At 33.3% G+C, this 19825-nt stretch overlaps 1 protein-coding gene and 2 long non-coding RNA genes across 3 annotated transcripts in view; all 3 read left to right on the forward strand.

Moving 5' to 3' along the window:
• Positions 1-3262, forward strand: part of LOC105216605 (disks large homolog 5) — a 264508-nt gene extending 261246 nt beyond the window's left edge. Inside the window, exon 10 of the transcript XR_008470603.1 lies at positions 2804-3262. The gene's annotated coding sequence lies outside the window, so the exon portion shown is untranslated. The remainder of the gene's footprint in view (positions 1-2803) is intronic.
• Positions 3263-8934: 5672 nt separating this feature from the next.
• LOC128920410 (uncharacterized) lies at positions 8935-9823 on the forward strand. The gene is made up of 3 exons (XR_008470461.1): positions 8935-9066; positions 9154-9298; positions 9373-9823. It is a non-coding gene; the product is annotated as an uncharacterized LOC128920410 (long non-coding RNA).
• A 2785-nt stretch (positions 9824-12608) lies between these two features.
• On the forward strand, positions 12609-13465 carry LOC128920489 (uncharacterized). Its single transcript, XR_008470553.1, has 2 exons — positions 12609-12723; positions 12792-13465. It is a non-coding gene; the product is annotated as an uncharacterized LOC128920489 (long non-coding RNA).
• Positions 13466-19825: the final 6360 nt, after the last annotated feature.

Genomic DNA, 19825 nt, shown 5'->3' on the forward strand with positions numbered 1-19825 from the left:
TTCGAAAATGAGCAAAATCGGACCACTGCCACGCCCACAAAATGGCGAAAACCGAAAACACATAAAGTGCCATAACTAAGCCATAAAGCTATGCAAATAAAATTTGGTATGAAGGATCGCACTATGAAGGGGCACATTTGGATGTATTTTTTTTTTGGGAAGTGGGCGTGGCCCCGCCCCCTACTAAGTTTTTTGCACATCTCGCAAACCAATAGAGCTATATAAACCAAACTTTCTGCAGTCGTTTTTTTTAGCCTCTTTCTAATACAGTCCAAAACTGAAAGAAATCGGATAATAACCACGCCCACCTCCCATACAAAAGTTAGGTTGAAAATTACTAAAAGTGGGTTAACTCACTAACGAAAAACGTCAGAAACACTAAATTTCACATAAGAAATGGCAGATGAAAGCTGCATTCAGATTTTTTTACAAAATGGAAAATGGCCGTGGCGTCGCGTCGTGGCGTCGCGTCATGGGTCAAAAACCATATCTCAGGAACTACTCGACCGATTTCAATGAAACTTGGTTTGTAATAGTTTCCTTACATCCCAATGATATGTTGTGAAAATAGGCCAAATCGCTTCACAACCACGCCTACTTCCTATATACCAGAACTTTGAAGACAATCTGAATCGTTTACTTTACAATATATAAAGTAAGTACTAGTGAAGATATCGATGCAGAACTTTGCACAAATACTATGTTAATAGTGTGACAGCCCCATTCTAAAAATCGCCGAAATCGGACCATAGGTTTTTAAGGCCCCATATATCGAACACGAGGACCTCGGTGCTTCTAACCTAATATTATGGTTTCCAACTTTCAATGGACTTTATACAATATACATATTTGACGAATATGTGGGTCAAATTGTGTATTATATAATATAAATAAAGTTAAATAAATAAATTGCGAGAGTATAAAATGTTCGGTTACACCCGAACTTAGCCCTTCCTTACTTGTTAATATATAAAATCATATATTTCATTTAAACAATTCATCGTATCAAAAAAACATGTTTCAACAGTATTTTGTGAAATTTTTATTTTAAAATTCCGAAAACTCAGTCGTTGACACCTCATCTTTCATGATGTGTCCATAAAAAAGGTCTTGCCGTGGACATCATGACTCATGGTTGGTTCATCCAAAATCAACAAACCAAAAATATTTCGATTGTATGTGGATAAATGTAGTTAATGAACGAAGGATAAAATAAAATATTAAAATTTGAATTATGAGACAAGCTTTCCCAACTATATATTCATCAAAAAATTCACTCAAATTTCGAAGAAGTAAATACATGGTGTCCTTGACTACTAAATAATGAAGACTATCGAAGTCAGGCAACATATCTCTTCAGTTGAGTATTAACGACTTCTTAACTTAAAGAAGATTATTATAGATTATTAATGTGTATACCAAATTTAATGAAGATAGAGTGTTAGAAATCATTAAGAAGTGTCCTCACACCCTTAATCAATAAAAGTCCTGATATAAAAATTATTTGTATAGAAATGTATTTGTCCGCAAAGGGAAGACATAAAGTCATATTTTAATTCAAATTTATTCCGATGCAAATCACAATGGTAGCCACCAGCTACATGAATCACGATGGATATTATTTAAACGGCGCACCAACCACCAGTGACCACTCAACACAGTCATCACACTCAGCACTCACTCGCCGACTCAACTGAGTGTGACATGAAATCAAAATGATTTCAATTGTCAGAAATGCGTGGCATAATGCAATTTTCACACCAATGCTTGCATATAATATAACTGTAATTGACGGCATGTGAAATGAATTTTGCATTCATATGATTTTTTTATTTAACAACTATTGTTGTTGTTGTTGTTTTTGTTTTTATTTATATGTATGCGCAGGAAGTCAACAATAATGTGCACACTTGAGAAATTATGCGTGGCTCAATGATTGGATGGCTGGCTGGACAGTCTGACAACCACAAAATGTCTTCTCATCCCGTACTCACATCGCCACAACTTGAGGGAGTAAGCTTCGCGCCCCTTCTTGCATTAAGTACCTAAGTTATACATAAGTATTTGCGTAAGTGCGATGAAGTCACTTTTGTTTTTGCACACAACCCCAGACCGAGTCTCGGTCGCATTTGCCGCAACTTATCTAAATTGTTGCTAAATTGATTTATTTCATCAAATTCTGCGCGAATATTTATTTGCTTAATCAAAAGTTTAATTATGCGGAAAAGTTCGAGTGCGTTCTTGCCGCTCTTGTTGCATGCAGCATGTTCACTGTGGCAACAGGCGGCAAGAAAGTGAAGTGCTTTGCTTGGCAACTGCGTTGTTCTCGAGTGTTTTTGTCATAAGCGGAGGACTCTGTTGTATTTTTTGTGGGGTTGTCAATATTATTTTGGGCCATTAGAGGAGGAAAAGGCAAGAAGAAGAAGAAGAAGAGAATATTCAAGTCTACTGGAGATTTCGCTATGTTTGGATAAAGGTAGCGAAATTCGTGCTTAGGATCCTGAAATGTTTTTAGTTTTACATATTATACGAACCATAGTGTTCTTTATATTTTCAGATTTCCCTTTGATTTGTAGTGAGATTTTACAAAATATTTTATATTTAAAAATTTTAAACTTTAGGTTTGACCTTGATTTTATTATATAATTTGGCTAATGCAAAAACCTTTTGTATAAAAAAAAATAATAATAATCATTATGAGTTACCAAAAAAGATCCATTAAAATTATAATTATTAAAACTTTTATACTTCCGGAGAGAGCTTGTTAGACTTTAAAAATATTAAAATACAATTTTCTTTTCAGATTCGCAGAATTGGATTTTTACTTTTTTGAAAGAGTCGATGAGATCTCAAAGTATTGCCGCCATCACTTTGTCAGCTGACTGTTGCCACTTTCCACACTTTGAACTTCATTTGTCGCATACGGATGTCTGTCTTTTGGATTCCGGATTATGAAATAGTGAAGCCATGCTTCATCCATTCTCACATAACAATGCGAAATTTCGAGTTCAGCTCCAAACACGTCTCAGAATCATAATTTCATTTTTGTTTTGGACGCTTGAGCTCTCGCAGTTCTTAGTTTTTATGAAACTTTCGTACAACCAATGTTTCTGGAACGTTATGTCAAAGAAAGGTGTTCATTGATATCTCTAGAATGTCGTCCATCTGGATCAATTTCATCTTACGGTCCTCCAAAACCATTTTATGGATTGATTTTGACATTTTCATTTGTTTTTATAGACTTATACGGAATTTAGCAATTGAACTAATAAATATGTGTTAATTTTTTATATTTTTGTTAATATTATAATTTTAATTTTAATTAATTTCGCATACAATTTGATTTGTTTGATAAAAATAAAATAAAAAAAATACTATATAAAACAATAAATTATTCTTGAAATGTTTCATTATCATATTTGAAGGTATATTAGTTTCTGAATAATTATAAATTTTCATTTTAGCTTCACCAAAATTTTTATTTGCAAGTACTTCGTAATTTCTCTCAGTGTATCATCATCATTTCAGTGAATTTTACAAATCAAATTTGCTGCTGTGCTACCAGGCGCCCAGAATTGATAGCAAGCAAACTCCCACATAAATTAAGCAATGAATTTGTTATTGTAATCGCTGCTGATCATACAGGAATTTGTTGTTTACTTTGTATTAAAATGCACGCAACAACACTCCTTCGTTCCGATTATTTCTGTGTCCCCGTGCATAAATTCCGATCCACAACAATACTCCAACGAGAAGGTGATACCGCAAGAGAGGTATTCCTTTAGTTGTTGCTAATTTGCATTTGGTAAGGTTATTGTTAGTGTAATATGGAGAATATAATTTTTTATTGCTTGCTTACTAGCTTTTCGCAGCACCCTTGCTGCTATTTATGGGCGCCTGGTATTTTGCGTAACTTGCAAATTTTGCATGAAACAGGGTGTTTCAGATGAATAATTTGTGTATAATTGAAATATTTAATGGGATTTATAAAAATATTTTTTTTATTGTGAAATGCTTTTCATATGCGAAGAATATCGATTAGTTCCTAAGAATAAATGTGTGTTATTTTCATAAAAATTATTATTATTTTATTAAAATAAAAAATGAAAATTTCCTTATATAAGACAATCAAAGTATATTTCATTATCATATAATCATATATTCATTAACATTATATTAATTTATTATGGACAAGTACCTCCGCATTTTCTCTCAGTGTACCAGCATCAATTTCAATGCATTTTAATATTTGTCAAATTTGCTGTTGAGCTACCAGGGGCCCATAATCGATAGCAAGCAAACTCCCACATAAATTAAGCAATGAATTTGTTATTGTAAACACACAAATTTTCGTTGTTGTTTCTTTGGTTTTTTACCTTGTGGAATGTCAAACAACAATGCCCTATTTAATTTTTTCATATCATCCCAATAGAATTGTTCTTGCTCCGTTTTGCTGTTCGATGTTGTTGTGCAGTTGCAAATTGCACTTTTGCATGCAACAACACCACTTCGTTCCCATTTTTCTTCAGTGTCCCCGTGCTTAAATTCCGATCCACAACAATACTTCAACGAGTAGGTGATACCGCAAAGGCTTTGATTATTTGTTGCTAATTTCTACTAGCTAAAGTTAATATTGTTGTAGTATGTAGAACATATTATTTTTCGTGTGTTTATCAAGCGTTCGGTGCAGTTCTGCTGCTTTCATACTCGCCTGGCATTTTGTGTAAATTATAAATATTGTTTGATGCCATACAGTTATTTCAGATGAGTTTTAATTATTAGAAAAATGTAATACAATTTTGTTAAAAAATTATTTATTTTTTTTCAGATTCGTAGAATAGGATTTTTCGCAGGAGTCGATAGGATCTCAAAATATGGACGTCATTATTTTGTTAGCTGACTGTTGCGTCTTTCCAAGCTTTACCCTCTATTTAACGCACACGGGAGTTTTAATTATTATAAAAATGTGATGAAATTTTATTAAACATTTATTTATTTATATCCAGAATCAGAGAATGTGGATTATTCCTTTACTCGAAGGAGTGGATGGGATCACAAAACGTGGACGTCATTACGTTGATTGGTGACTGTTGCGTCTTTCCAAGCATTACCCTCGATTTATCGTACACGGATGGGCGTCTTCAGGACTTCGGTTTTTGCAATGGTGAAGCCATACATGAAACACATCAAATGTCACATATCCAAATATTGGTCAGAATAAGCAACTTGTCGGATTTATTTTTTATCTCGCACGATTTACTTTTCACGCAACTCGTACGCCTAAAATTTCTGGAACGATATGTCCAAAGAAACTGTGTTTTGATATCTCTGGAGTGACAATCAATTTCCTCTTGGGATCATTCTAAACCATTGGATTTTTTTACGTTTTCATCTGCAATAGACTCTTTGGACTTTGGAGATTTGGCTTAAAATTAATAAATATTTTTGTTATATAAGACTTCTTTTATGTATATACAATTTATCAATAAAAGAATAGTAAACTAATAAATGTTAGTTAATAATTATTATTTTTTTCGGAATTTCCAATTGTTTATTTATTTTAAATATAATTTTCTATAAAATTTGATTTGTTTGAATAGAAACATAATAAAATTTCTTTATATAAAACAATAAATTATTCTTAAAGTGTTTCATTATCATATTTTAAGGTATATTAGTTTCTGAATAATTATAAATTTTCATTTTATCATAGTTTCACCAAAATTTTTATTTGCAAGTACTTCGCATTTTCTCTCAGTGTATCATCATCATTTCTGTGCTTTTTAATATTTGTCAAATTTGCTGCTGTGCTACCAGGCGCCCAGAATTGATAGCAAGCAAACTCCCACATAATTTAAGAAATGAATTTGTTATTGTAATCGCTGCTGATCAGGCAGGAATTTGTTGTTTACTTTGTATTAAAATGCACGCAACAACACTCCTTCATTCCGATTATTTCTGTGTCCCCGTGCATAAATTCCGATCCACAACAATACTCCAACGAGTAGGTGATACCGCAAAAGCTTTGATTATTTGTTGTATTGATTTGTATTACAAATAGTTAGTGTTGGTGCAGTATGTAGAACATATTATTTTCCGTGTGTTTATCACGAATTCGGTGCAGTTCTGCTGCATTTCATAGCCACCTGGTATTTTGTGTAAATTATAAATATTGTTTGATGCCATACAGTTGTTTCAGATGAGTTTTAATTATTAGAAAAATGTAATACAATTTTATTAAATATTTATTTATTTCTTTTCAGATTCGGAGAATATGGATTTTCCTTTTTCGAAGGTGTCTATTTCTAATAATAATTTTTACTAGCTAAAGTTAGTATTGGTGTAATATGTTGGACATATTATTTTTTCGTGTGTTTATCACGCGTTCGGTGCAGTTTTATATTCGCCTGGTATTTTGTGTAAATTATAAATAATGCTTAATACGTGCATTTTCTTCAGATGAGTTTTAATTAGTATAAAAATAATCCAGATATTATTAAATATTTATTTATTTATTTCTTTTCAGATTCGGAGAATATGGATTTTTCGAAGGGGTCGATGGGATCGCAAGTTTTGGACGTCATTACTTTGTCTGGTGGCTGTTGCCTCTTTCCAAGCTCGATTTATCGATTTATCACACACGGATGGCCGTCTTCAGGATGTCGGATTTTGGATTTTGAAATGGTGCAGCTATACATGAAACACATCCAATGTCACATAGCCAAATACTGTTCAGAATCAGCAACTTGTCGGATTTATTTTTTATCTCGCACGATTTACTTTTCACGCAACCCACGTACACTCAAATTTTCTGGAACGATATGTCCAAGGAAACTGTGTTTTGTTGATATCTCTGGGGTGCTGATCAATTTCATCTTGGAATCATTCTAAACCACTGGATTTTTTTACGTTTTCATCTAGACTCTTTGGACTTGGGACATTTGGCTTAATTGGAATCTAGCAACATCACTTAAAATTAATAAATATTTTTCTCATATAAGATATTATGTATATACAATTTATCAATAAAACAGTACTAAACTAGTAAATGTTAGTTTTTTAATTATTATTTATTTCGGAATTTGCAATTATTGTTTATTTATTTTAAATATAATTTCCTATAAAATTTGATTTGTTTTATAAGAAAACTAATAAAATTTCTTTATATAAAACAATAAATCATTCTTAAAGTGTTTTATCATCATATTTTAAGAAAAGTTAATTTATCCTGAAAATTTATAAATTTTTATGTATTAGATGTAGCATTAATTTTTCTCAGTGTATCATCATCATTTCAGTGGATTGTCGAATTTGCTGCTGAACTACCAGGCACCCATAAATGTGATGGGAGTCACTAGGCAGCTGCTGATCAGGCAGGAATTTGTTGTTTATTTTACACTAAAAAGCACGCAACAACAGTCCTTCGTTCCGATTATTTCTATGTCCCCGTGCATAAATTCCGATCCACAACAATACTCCAACGAGTTGGTTTGTTGCTAATTTGTCCAAGGTATAGTTATTGTTAGTGTAATATGGAGAATATAATTTTTCGTTGCTTGTTTACTAGGTTTCGCATCAGCATTGCTGCTATTTATGGGTGCCTGGTATTTTGCTAAATTGCAAATTTTGCATGAAACAGGGTGTATCAGATGAATAATTTTCTATAATTATAAAATTTAATGGGATTTATAAAAATATTTTTTTTATTGTAAAATGCTTTTCATATGCGGAGAATATCGATTAGTTCCTAAGAATAAATGTGTGTTATTTTCATAATAATTATTATTATTTTATTAAAATAAAAAATGAAAATTTCCTTATATAAGACAATCAAAGTATATTTCATTATCATATTTTAAGATATATTTAAAAATTACTCAGTTTTAGAATAGGTTGTTTATTAACATTATATTAATTTATTATGGACAAGTACTCCACATTTTCTCTCAGTGTACCAGCATCAATTTCAATGCATTTAATATTTGTCAAATTTGCTGCTGTGCTACCAGGCGCCCATAATTGATAGCAAGCAAACTCCCACATAAATTAAGCAATGAATTTGTTATTGTAATCGCTGCTGATCATACAGGAATTTGTTGTTTACTTTGTATTAAAATGCACGCAACAACACTCGTTCGTTCCGATTATGTCTGTGTCCCCGTGCATAAATTCCGATCCACAACAATACTCCAACGAGTAGATGATACCGCAAGAGGGATATTCCTAAGATTGCTTGTTGCTAATTTGCATTTGGTAAAGTTATTGTTAGTGTAATATGGGGGATATAATTTTTTGTTGTGTGTTTACTAGGTTTTCGCAGCAGCCTTGCTGCTTATTATGGTCGCCTGGTACTTTGCGTAAATTGCAAATATTGCTTGAAACAGGGTGTGTCAGATGAATAATTTGTATTATTAAACAAATTTAATAGGGTTTATAAAAATTTATTTATTTTATTGTAAAATGTCTTTTATATGTGGAGAATATCAATTAGTTCAAAAGAATAAATGTGTTTTATTTTATAATAATAATTTTTATTTTATTATATAAAAAAGCAAATTTCCTTATATAAGACAATCAAAGTATTTTATTATCATATTTGAAGGAATATTAAAAATTATCAAGTTTCAAATTATTTGCAGCATTTATTTATTATTAACTATAAGTACTTCGCATTTCCTCTCAGTGTATCAACATCATTTCATTGCATTTTAATATTTGTCAAATTTGCTGTCGAGCAACCAGTCGCCCAGAATCGATAGCAAGCAAATTCCCACATATGTTCACAAAGAAATTGTTATTGTAATCGCAAAAGAAAATATGCATACGCTAAAAAGCGCGCAACAACACTCTCTCGTTCCAATTGTTCTTCTGTGTCCCCGTGCATAAATACCGATCCACAACAATACTTCAACGAGTAGGTGATACCGCAAAAGCTTTGATTATTTGTTGCTAATTTGTATTACAAATAGTTAGTGTTGGTTCAGTATGTAGAACATAATATTTTCCGTGTGTTTATCACGCGTTCGGTGCAGTTTTGCTGCATTTCATACTCACCTGGCATTTTCTGTAAATTATAAATATTGCTTGATGAGTTTTAATTTTCATATCTACGTAATGCAATTTTATTTAAAATGTTTATTTATTTCTTTTCAGATTCGCAGAATATGGATTTTCCTTTTTTGAAGATGTCGATGGGATCTCAAAATATGGACGTCATTATTTTGTTAGTTGACTGTTGCCTCTTTCCAAGCTTTACCCTCGATTTATCGCACACGGGAGTTTTAATTATTATAAAAATGTAATGAAATTTTATTAAATATTTATTTATTTATATCCAGAATCAAATAATATGGATTATTCCTTTTCTCGAAGGAGTCGATGGGATCGCAAAACGTGGACGTCATTACGTTGATTGGTGACTGTTGCGTCTTTTCAAGCTTTACCATCAATTTATCGCACACGGATGACCGTCTTCAAAATTTCGGATTTTGAAATGGGGCAGCCATACATGAAACACATCCAATGTCACATATCCAAATACTGTTCAGAATCAGAAACTCGTCGGATTTATTTTTTATCTCGTGCGCCTTTTTACCCAACTCTCGTACACCTAAAATTTCTGGAACGATATGTCTAAGGGAACTGTGCTTTGATATCTCTGGAGTGCCGATCAATTTCATCTTGGGATAATTGAAAAGCAGGATTTTTTGACGATTTCTTCTACAATAGACTCTTTGTGCTTGGACATTTGGCTTACACGGAATTGAGCAACATCACTTAAAGTTAATAAATATTTTTCTCGTATAAGACTTTCTTATATATATACAATTTTTCAATAAAAGAATAGTAAACTAATAATTGTTAGTTTTTTAATAATTATTTATTTCGGAATTTGCAATTATTGTTTATTTATTTTAAATACAATTTGCTATAAAATTTGATTTGTTTGAATAGAAACATAATAAAATTTCTTTATATAAAACAATAAATTATTCTTAAAGTGTTTCATTATCATATTTTAAGGTATATTAGTTTCTGAATAATTATAAATTTTCATTTTATCATAGTTTCACCAAAATTTTTATTTGCAAGTACTTCGCATTTTCTCTCAGTGTATCATCATCATTTCAGTGCATTTTACAAATTTGTCAAATTTGCTGCTGTGCTACCAAGCGCCCAGAAATGATAGGAAGCAAACTGCCACTTAAATTAAGCAATGAATTTGTTATTGTAATCGCTGCTGATCATGCAGGAATTTGTTGTTTATTTTACACTAAAAAGCACGCAACAACACTCCTTCGTTCCGGTTATTTCTGTGTCCCTTTGCATGAATTCCGATCCACAACAATACTCCAACGAGTAGGTGATACTGCAAGAGAGACATTCCTAAGATTAGTTGTTGCTAACAATTTGGTATAGTTATTGTTAGTGTAATATGTGAACCTGCATATTTGTTGCTTGTTTACTAGGTTTCGCAGCAGCCTTGCTGCGTTTTATGGTCGCCTGGTACTTTGCGTAAATTGCGAATATTGCTTGAAACAGGGTGTATCAGATGAATAATTTGTGTTATTACAAAAGAATTATTAGTGTTTATAAATATATTTTTTATTGCAGAATTTCTTTCCAAATGCGGAGAATATGTATTTCTACTTAATAACAAATCTAGTACAGAAAAGTATAAATAATATAAATTATGTTTTGCTTCAAATATTATTTATATTGGAATTCCCTATCAATATTAATTAATTATAATAAATAACAATATGTCTTTTATATAAAACAGAAATTGTCGTTTAATAGTACATATATTATTATCATATTTTAAGGAATATTAAAAATTATCAAGTTTCTAATTAGTTTCAGCACACATTTATTTTATCAAATTACGTTGTATTTTCTCTCAGTGTATCATCATCATTTCTCATTGCATTTTAATATTTGTCAAATTTGCTGTTGAGCTACCAGGCGCCCATAATCGATAGCAAGCAGAGCCTCCCACATATGTTCGCAAAGAATTTGTTATTGTAATCGCAAAAGAAAATATGCATACGCTAAAAAGCGTACAACAACACCCTCTCGTTCCAATTGTTCTTCTGTGTCCCCGTGCATAAATTCCAATCCACATTAATACTCCAACGAGTAGGTGATACCGCAAGAGAGACATTCCTAAGATTAGTTGTTGCTAATAAGCATTTGGTAAAGCAATAATTAGTGTAATATGTAAAACGTATTATTTTTCGTGTGTTTATCACGCGTTCGGTGCAGTTCTGCTGCATTTCATACTCGCCTGGTATTTTGTGTAAATTATAAGTATTGCTTGATGCCATACAGTTGCTTCAGATGAGTTTTAATTTTTATATAAACGTAATGCAAATTTTATTTAAAATGTTTATTTATTTCTTTTCAGATTCGCAGAATATGGATTTCTCGAAGGGGTCGATAGGATCGCAAGATGTGGACGTCATTATTTTGTTAGTTGACTATTGCCTCTTTCCCTCGATTTATCGCACACGGAAGTTTTAATTATTATAAAAATGCAATGAAATTTTATCAAATATTTATTTATTTAATTCCAGAATCAAATAATATGGATTATTCCTTTTCTTGAAGGAGTCGATGGGATCGCCATTACGTTGATTGGTGACTTGCTTCTTTCCAAGCTTTACACTCGATTTTTTTCACACGGATGGCCGTCTTCAGGATTTCAGTTTTTGCAATGGTGAAGCCATACATGCAACACATCCAATGTCACATATCCAAATACTGTTCAGAATCATCAATTTATTGTGTCATTCCTTGTACGTGTTCTTGCGAGCCTTACTTTTTACGCAACTCTGTAGACCCAAATTTTCTGGAATGGTATGTCCATGGGAACTGAGTTTTGTTGATATCTCTGGAGTGCCGGTCAATTTCATCTTGGGATCATTCTAAGCCATTGGATCTTTTTACGTTTTCATCTACAATAGACTCCTTGGACTTGCACATTTGGCTTAAATGGAATCTAGCATCATCATTTAAAATTAATAAATATTTTTCTCGAATAAGACTTATTTATGTATATACAATTTATCAATCAAACAGTAGTAAACTAATAAATGTTTTTTTTTTAATTGTTATTTATTCCGAGTCTTCCAATTATTGTTTATTTATTTAAAATATAATTTTCTATAAAATTTGATTTGCTTGATTAGAAAAATAATAAAAGTTCCTTATATAAAACAATAAATCATTCTTAAAGTGTTTTATTATCATATTTTAAGAAAAGTTAACTTGTTTTGAAAATTTATTAATTTTTATATTAGACGCAGCATTAATTTTTTCTCAGTGTATCTTCATCATCATTTCAGTGCATTTTACAAATTTGTAAAATTTGCTGCTGTGCTACTAGGCGCCCAGAATTGACAGCAAGCAAACTCCCACATAAATTATGCAATGAATTTGTTATTGTAATCGCTGCTGATCATGCAGGAATTTCTTGTTTACTTTGTATTAAAATGCACGCAACAACACTCCTTCGTTCCGATTATTCTGTGTCCCTGTTCATAAATTCCGATCCACAACAATACTCCAACGAGTAAGTGATACCGCAAGAGAGACATTCCTTTGATTAATTGGTGGAGTATGTAGAACATATTATTTTTCGTGTGTTTATCACGCGTTCGGAGCAGTTTAATATTCGCCTCGTATTTTGTGTAAATATTAAATATTGCTTGATGCCATGCAGTTAGTTGCTTCCAGATGAGTTTTAATTATACTCAGTTTTATTAAATATTTATTTATTTTTTTTTCAGATTCGCAGAATATGGATTTTTCGAAGGAGTCGATGGGATCTCAAAATATGGACGTCGTTACTTTATCTGGTGGCTGTTGCGTCTTTCCAAGCTTTACCCTCGATTTATCGCATACGGGAGTTTTAATTATTATAAAAACGTAATATAATTTTATTAAATATTCATTTATTTATTTCCAGAATCGGAGAATACGGATTTTTCTTTTATCGATGGGATCTCAACATGTGGACGTCAATACTTGGTCTGGTGTTTGTTGCCTCTTTCCACGCTTTGTCCTCGATGACCGTCTTCTGGATTTCGAATTTTGAATTGGTAAAGCCACACATGACATCCATTGATATGTAACCAAAAACGGTGAGGATCATTAACTGGTGGTTTTTTCGTATATGCTCTGGCGGGTCTTACTTTTTACGCAATTATCGTACACCCATATTTTCTGGAACGATATGTCCAAGGAAACTGTGCTTTGATATCTCTGGAGTGCTGATCAATTTCATCTTGGGATCATTCTAAACCACTGGATTTTTTTACGTTTTAATCTACAATAGACTCTTTGGACTTGGACATTTGGCTTAATTGGAATCTAGCAACATCACTTAAAATTAATAAATATATTTCTCATATAAGATATTATGTATATACAATTTTTCAATAAAACAGTACTAAACTAATAATTGTTAGTTTTTTAATTATTATTTATTTCGGAATTTGCAATTATTGTTTATTTATTTTAAATACAATTTCCTATAAAATTTGATTTGTTTGATTAGAAAAATAATAAAATTTCTTTATATAAAGCAATAAATTATTCTTAAAGTGTTTTATTATCATATTTTAAGGTATATTAGTTTCTGAATAATTACATATTTTCGTTTTAGCTTCACCAAAATTTTTATTTGCGTAATTTCTCTCAGTGTATCATCATCATTTCAGTGAATTTTACAAATTTGTCAAATTTGCTGCTGTGCTACTAGGCGCTCAGAATTGATAACAAGCAAACTCCCACATAATTTAAGCAATTAATTTGTTATTGTAATCGCTGCTGATCATACAGGAATTTGTTGTTTACTTTGTATTAAAATGCACACAACAACACTCCTTCGTTCCGATTATTTCTGTGTCCCTGTGCATAAATTCCGATCCACAACAATACTCCAACGAGTAGGTGATACCGCAAGAGAGACATTCCTAAGATTAGTTGTTGCTAAATTCTACTAGCTAAAGTTAATATTGTTGTAGTATGTAGAACACATTATTTTTCGTGTGTTTATCACGCGTTCGGTGCAGTTCTGTTGCATTTCATACTCGCCTGGTATTTTGTGTAAATTATAAGTATTGCTTGATGCTATGCTGTTGCTTCAGATGAGTTTTAATTATTATATAAACGTAATGCAATTTTATTTAAAATGTTTATTTATTTCTTTTCAGATTCGCAGAATATGGATTTTTCGAAGGTGTCGATGGGATCGCAAGATGTGGACGTCTTTACTTTTTCTGGTGGCTGTTGCCTCTTTCCAAGCTTTACACTCGATTTATCGCACACCGATGGCCGTCTTCTGAATTCCGGATTTTGAAATGGTGAAGCCATCATGAAACACATCCAACGTCACATATCCAAATACAGTTCAAAATCAGCAACTCATGGTTTTTTCTATCTCACACGATTTACTTTTCACGCTACTCTATACACCCAAATTTTCTGGAATGGTATGTCCAAGGAAACAGTGCTTTGATATCTCTGGAGTGCCGATCAATTTCATCTTGGGATCATTCTAAACCATTGGATTTTTTTACGTTTTCATCTACAATAGACTCTTTGGACTTTGGTGATTTGGCTTAAACGGAATTTAGCAACATCATTTAAAATTATTAAATATTTTTCTCGTATAAGACTTCTTTATGTATATACAATTTATCAATAAAATAATAGCAATCTAATAAATGTTTTGTTTTAATTGTTATTTATTTCGAGACTTCCAATTATTGTTTATTTATAATTATATAATATAATTTCCGAAAAAAAATGATTTGTTTGATTAAAAAAGTAATAAAATTTCTTTATATAAAACAATAAATTATTCTTAGTGTTTTATTATCGTATTTTAAGTAAGTTAATGTTAATGAATGTACCCTGAAAATTTAATAATATTTATATTTATATTAGAAGCAGCATTAATTTTTTCTCAGTGTATCATCATCATTTCAATGAATTGTCGAATTATATAAGGCAATAAACGACAATCAAAGTATTTTATTATCACATTTCAAGGAATATTAAAAATTATTCAGTTTCTAATTATTTTCAGCATTTATTTATTATTAACTATAAGTACTTCGCATTTTCTCTCAGTGTACCAGAGCAATATTTTCTGTGAATTTTAATATTTGTCAAATTTGCTGTTGAGCTACCAGGCGCCCAGAATTGATAGCAAGCAGAGTCTCTCACATATGTTCGCGAAGAATTTGTTATTGTAACCACTAAAGAAATTATGCATCGCTGTTTCTTCTGTTTTTTACCTTGTGGAATGTCAACAGCAAAGCTCTGTTTCATTTCTTCAAATCATTCCAATAGAATTGTTGTTGCTCCACTTTTCTGTTCGATGTTGTTGTCCAGCTTCAAATTGTAATTTTTTGTTGGTCGCCTGTCAATGCCTGGCATGTGAAAAGTGTAAAAGCAACAAGCACACAATTGAGAATGAAACGATGAAGGGCTGTTGTTGTTGTTATGAACAAAATTGCATTGCATTCACTATTGACATACCAGACGCCCCGTGAAGGCCACTATGCAACTGCTGATCAAGCAGGAATTTGTTGTTTACTTTACATTAAAAACAAGCAACAACACACCTTCGTTTCAATTATTCTGTGTCCCTGTGCATAAATTCCGATCCACAATAATACTCCATCGAGTAGGTGATACCGCAAGAGAGACATTCCTTTGACTATTTGCTGCTAATTTCTACTAGGTATTGTATTGTTGTAGTATGTAGAACATATTATTTTTCGTGTGTTTATCAAGCGATCGGTGCAGTTCTGCTACATTTCATACTCGCCTGGCATTTTGTGTAAATTATAAATATTGCTTGATTCCATGCAGTTGCTTCCAGATGAGTTTTAATTATTATAAAAACATTATTCAGTTTTATTAAATATTTATTTATTTCTTTTCAGATTCCCAGAATATGGATTTTTCGAAGGAGTCGATGGGATCGCAAGATGTGGACGTCATTACTTTGTCTGGTGGCTGTTGCCTCTTTCCAAGCTTTACACTCGATTCATCGCACACCGATGGCCGTCTTCTGAATTCCGGATTTTGAAATGGTGAAGCCGTCATGAAACACATCCATCGTCACATATCCGAATACAGTTCAAAATCAGCAACTCATGGTTTTTTCTATTTCGCACGATTTTCTTTTCACGCAACTTGTACGCCTAAAATTTCTGAAACGATATGTCCAAGGAAACTGTGTTTTGATATCTCTGGAGTGCTGATCAATTTCATCTTGGGATCTTTCTAAACCATTGGATTTTTTTACGTTTTCATCTACAATAGACTCTTTGGACTTGGACATTTGGCTTAAATGGAATCTAGCAACATCACTTAAAATTAATAAATATTTTTGTTATATAAGACTTCTTTTATGTATATACAATTTATCAATAAAAGAATAGTAAACTAATAAATGTTAGTTAATAATTATTATTTTTTTCGGAATTTCCAATTGTTTATTTATTTTAAATATAATTTTCTATAAAATTTGATTTGTTTGAATAGAAACATAATAAAATTTCTTTATATAAAACAATAAATTATTCTTAAAGTGTTTCATTATCATATTTTAAGGTATATTAGTTTCTGAATAATTATAAATTTTCATTTTATCATAGTTTCACCAAAATTTTTATTTGCAAGTACTTCGCATTTTCTCTCAGTGTATCATCATCAATTTCAGTGCATTTTAATATTTGTCAAATTTTCTGCTGTGCTACTAGGCGCCCATAATTGATAGCAAGCAAACTCCCACATAAATTAAGCAATGAATTTGTTATTGTAATCGCTGCTGATCATACAGGAATTTGTTGTTTACTTTGTATTAAAATGCACGCAACAATACTCCTTCGTTCCGATTATTTCTGTGTCCCCGTGCATAAATTCCGATCCACAACAATACTCCAACGAGTAGGTTAGTTGTTGCTAATTTGCATTTGGTGTAGTTATTATTAGTGTAATATGGAGAATATAATTTCTTGTTGCTTGTTTACTAGGTTTCGCAGCACCCTTGCTGCTTTTTATGGGTGCCTGGTATTTTGCGTAAATTGCAAATATTGCTTGGAACAGGGTGTCTCAATTGAATAATTTATGTGTAATTAAAAAAATTAATGGTATTTTCAAGAATATTTTTATTGCAAAATTTCTTTCCAGATGCATGTAATATGGATTAGTTTACAATGAATAAATATGAGTTACTTTTATAATAGTTATTATTATTTCATTTATCAGTTTTTTTTAACATTATATATTTGCAAGTACTTCGTATTTTCTCTCAGTGTACCAGCATCATTTCTGTGCATTTTAATATATTTATCAAATTTGCTGTTGAGCTACCAGGCGCCCATAATCGGTAGTAAGCAGAGTCTCCCATATATGTACGCAATTGATTTGTTATTGTAACCACAAACATTTGCATTGTTGTTTCTTTTATTTTTGTCAACAACAGAGCTCTGTTTCATACTTTCATATCATCCCAATAGAATTGTTGTTGCTCCACTATGCTGTTCGATGTTGTTGCCCAGCTGCAAATTGCAGTTTTTGTTGCTCACCTTTCAATTTTTCTGGGCGACTGTTGCCTTGCTGCTTTTTATGGGCGCCTGGTATTTTGTGTAAATTACAAATATTGCTTGAAACAGGGTGGGTCAGATGAATAATTTGAGATAATTAAATGTTTTTAAAAATATGTAGAGATGCGAAGAGTATGGATTTTTTCTTTTTATTTAGCAACAATTCTAGTTCAGAGTATATAAATATACATTAGTTTTTAATTATTATTTGTTTTGTATGTATGTGATTGGCGTTGCAACCGTTTAGCCGGTTATAGCCGAATCGACGATAGTGCGCCACCTGTCTCTCTCCTTTGCAGTTCGGCGCCAGTTGGAGATCCCAAGTGTAACCAGGTCGCTCTCCACCTGGTCCCTCCAACGGAGTGGAGGCCTTCCCCTTCCTCGCCTTCCTCCGGCGGGTACTGCATCGAACACTTTCAGGGCTGGAGTGTTTTCGTCCATTCGGACAACATGACCTAGCCAGCGTAGCCGCTGTCTTTTTATTCGCTGAACTATGTCAATGTCGTCGTATAACTCGTACAGCTCATCGTTCCATCGTCTGCGGTATTCGCCGTTGCCAATGTTCTGAGGACCATAAATCTTGCGCAAAATTTTCCTCTCGAAAACTCCTAGTGTCGTCTCATCTGATGTTGACATCGTCCAAGCTTCTGCACCGTAAAGCAGGACGGGAATGATAAGTGACTTGTAGAGCTTGATTTTGGTTCGTCGAGAGAGGACTTTACTGTTCAATTGCCTACTCAGTCCAAAGTAGCACCTGTTGGCAAGAGTTATTCTGCGCTGGATTTCGAGGCTGACATTGTTCGTGTTGTTGATGCTGGTTCCCAGGTATACGAAATTATCTACGACCTCGAAGTTATGACTGTCAACAGTGACGTGGGAGCCAAGACGCGAATGCGCCGACTGTTTGTTTGATGACAGGAGATATTTCGTCTTGTCCTCATTCACCTCCAGACCCATTCGCTTCGCCTCCTTATCCATGCGGGAAAAAGCAGAACAAACGGCGCGGTTGTTGCTTCCGATGATATCAATATCATCGGCGTACGCCAGAAGCTGTACACTCTTGTAGAAGATTGTACCTTCTCGGTTTAGCTCTGCAGCTCTTATAATTTTTTCCAGCATCAGGTTAAAGAAGTCGCACGATAGTGAGTCACCTTGTCTGAAACCTCGTTTGGTATCGAACGGCTCGGAGAGGTCCTTCCCAATCATGACGGAGCTTTTGGTGTTGCTCAACGTCAATTTACACAGCCGTATTAGTTTTGCGGGGATACCAAATTCAGACATCGCGGCGTAAAGGCAACTCCTTTTCGTGCTGTCGAAAGCAGCTTTAAAATCGACAAAAAGGTGGTGTGTGTCGATCCTCTTTTCTCGGGTCTTTTCCAAGATTTGGCGCATGGTGAATATCTGGTCAGTTGTCGATTTTCCAGGTCTAAAGCCACACTGATAAGGTCCAATCAGTTTGTTGACGGTGGGCTTTAGTCTTTCACACAATACGCTCGATAGAACCTTGTATGCGATATTTAGGAGGCTAATCCCACGGTAATTGGCGCAGATTGTGGGATCTCCCTTTTTATGGATTGGGCAGAGCACACTGAGATTCCAATCGTCAGGCATGCTTTCTTCCGACCATATTCTGCAAAGAAGCTGATGCATGCACCTTATCAGTTCTTCGCCGCCGTATTTGAATAGTTCTGCCGGTAATCTATCGGCCCCCGCTGCTTTGTTGTTCTTCAAGCGGGTAATTGCTATTCGAATTTCTTCATGGTCGGGTAATGGAACATCTGTTCCATCGTCATCGATTGGGGGATCGGGTTCGCCATCTCCTGGTGTTGTACTCTCACTGCCATTCAGCAGGTCGGAGAAGTGTTCCCTCCATAATCCCAGTATGCCCTGGACATCGGTTACCAGATTACCACCTTGGTCTCTACATGAGGATGCTCCGGTCTTGAAACCTTCGTTAAGTCGCTTCATTTTTTCATAAAATTTTCGAGCATTCCCTCTGTCTGCCAGCTTCTCAAGCTCTTCGTACTCACGCATTTCGGCCTCTTTCTTTTTTTGTCTGCAAATGCGTCTCGCTTCCCTCTTCAGCTCTCGGTATCTATCCCATCCCGCACGTGTTGTGGTCGTTTGCAATGTTGCGAGGTAGGCAGTCTGTTTTCTCTCCGCTGCGAGACGGCACTCCTCATCGTACCAGCTTG

This window comes from Zeugodacus cucurbitae, chromosome 3 (assembly GCF_028554725.1).
Source record: "Zeugodacus cucurbitae isolate PBARC_wt_2022May chromosome 3, idZeuCucr1.2, whole genome shotgun sequence".
Taxonomy (NCBI): Eukaryota; Metazoa; Arthropoda; class Insecta; order Diptera; family Tephritidae; genus Zeugodacus; species Zeugodacus cucurbitae.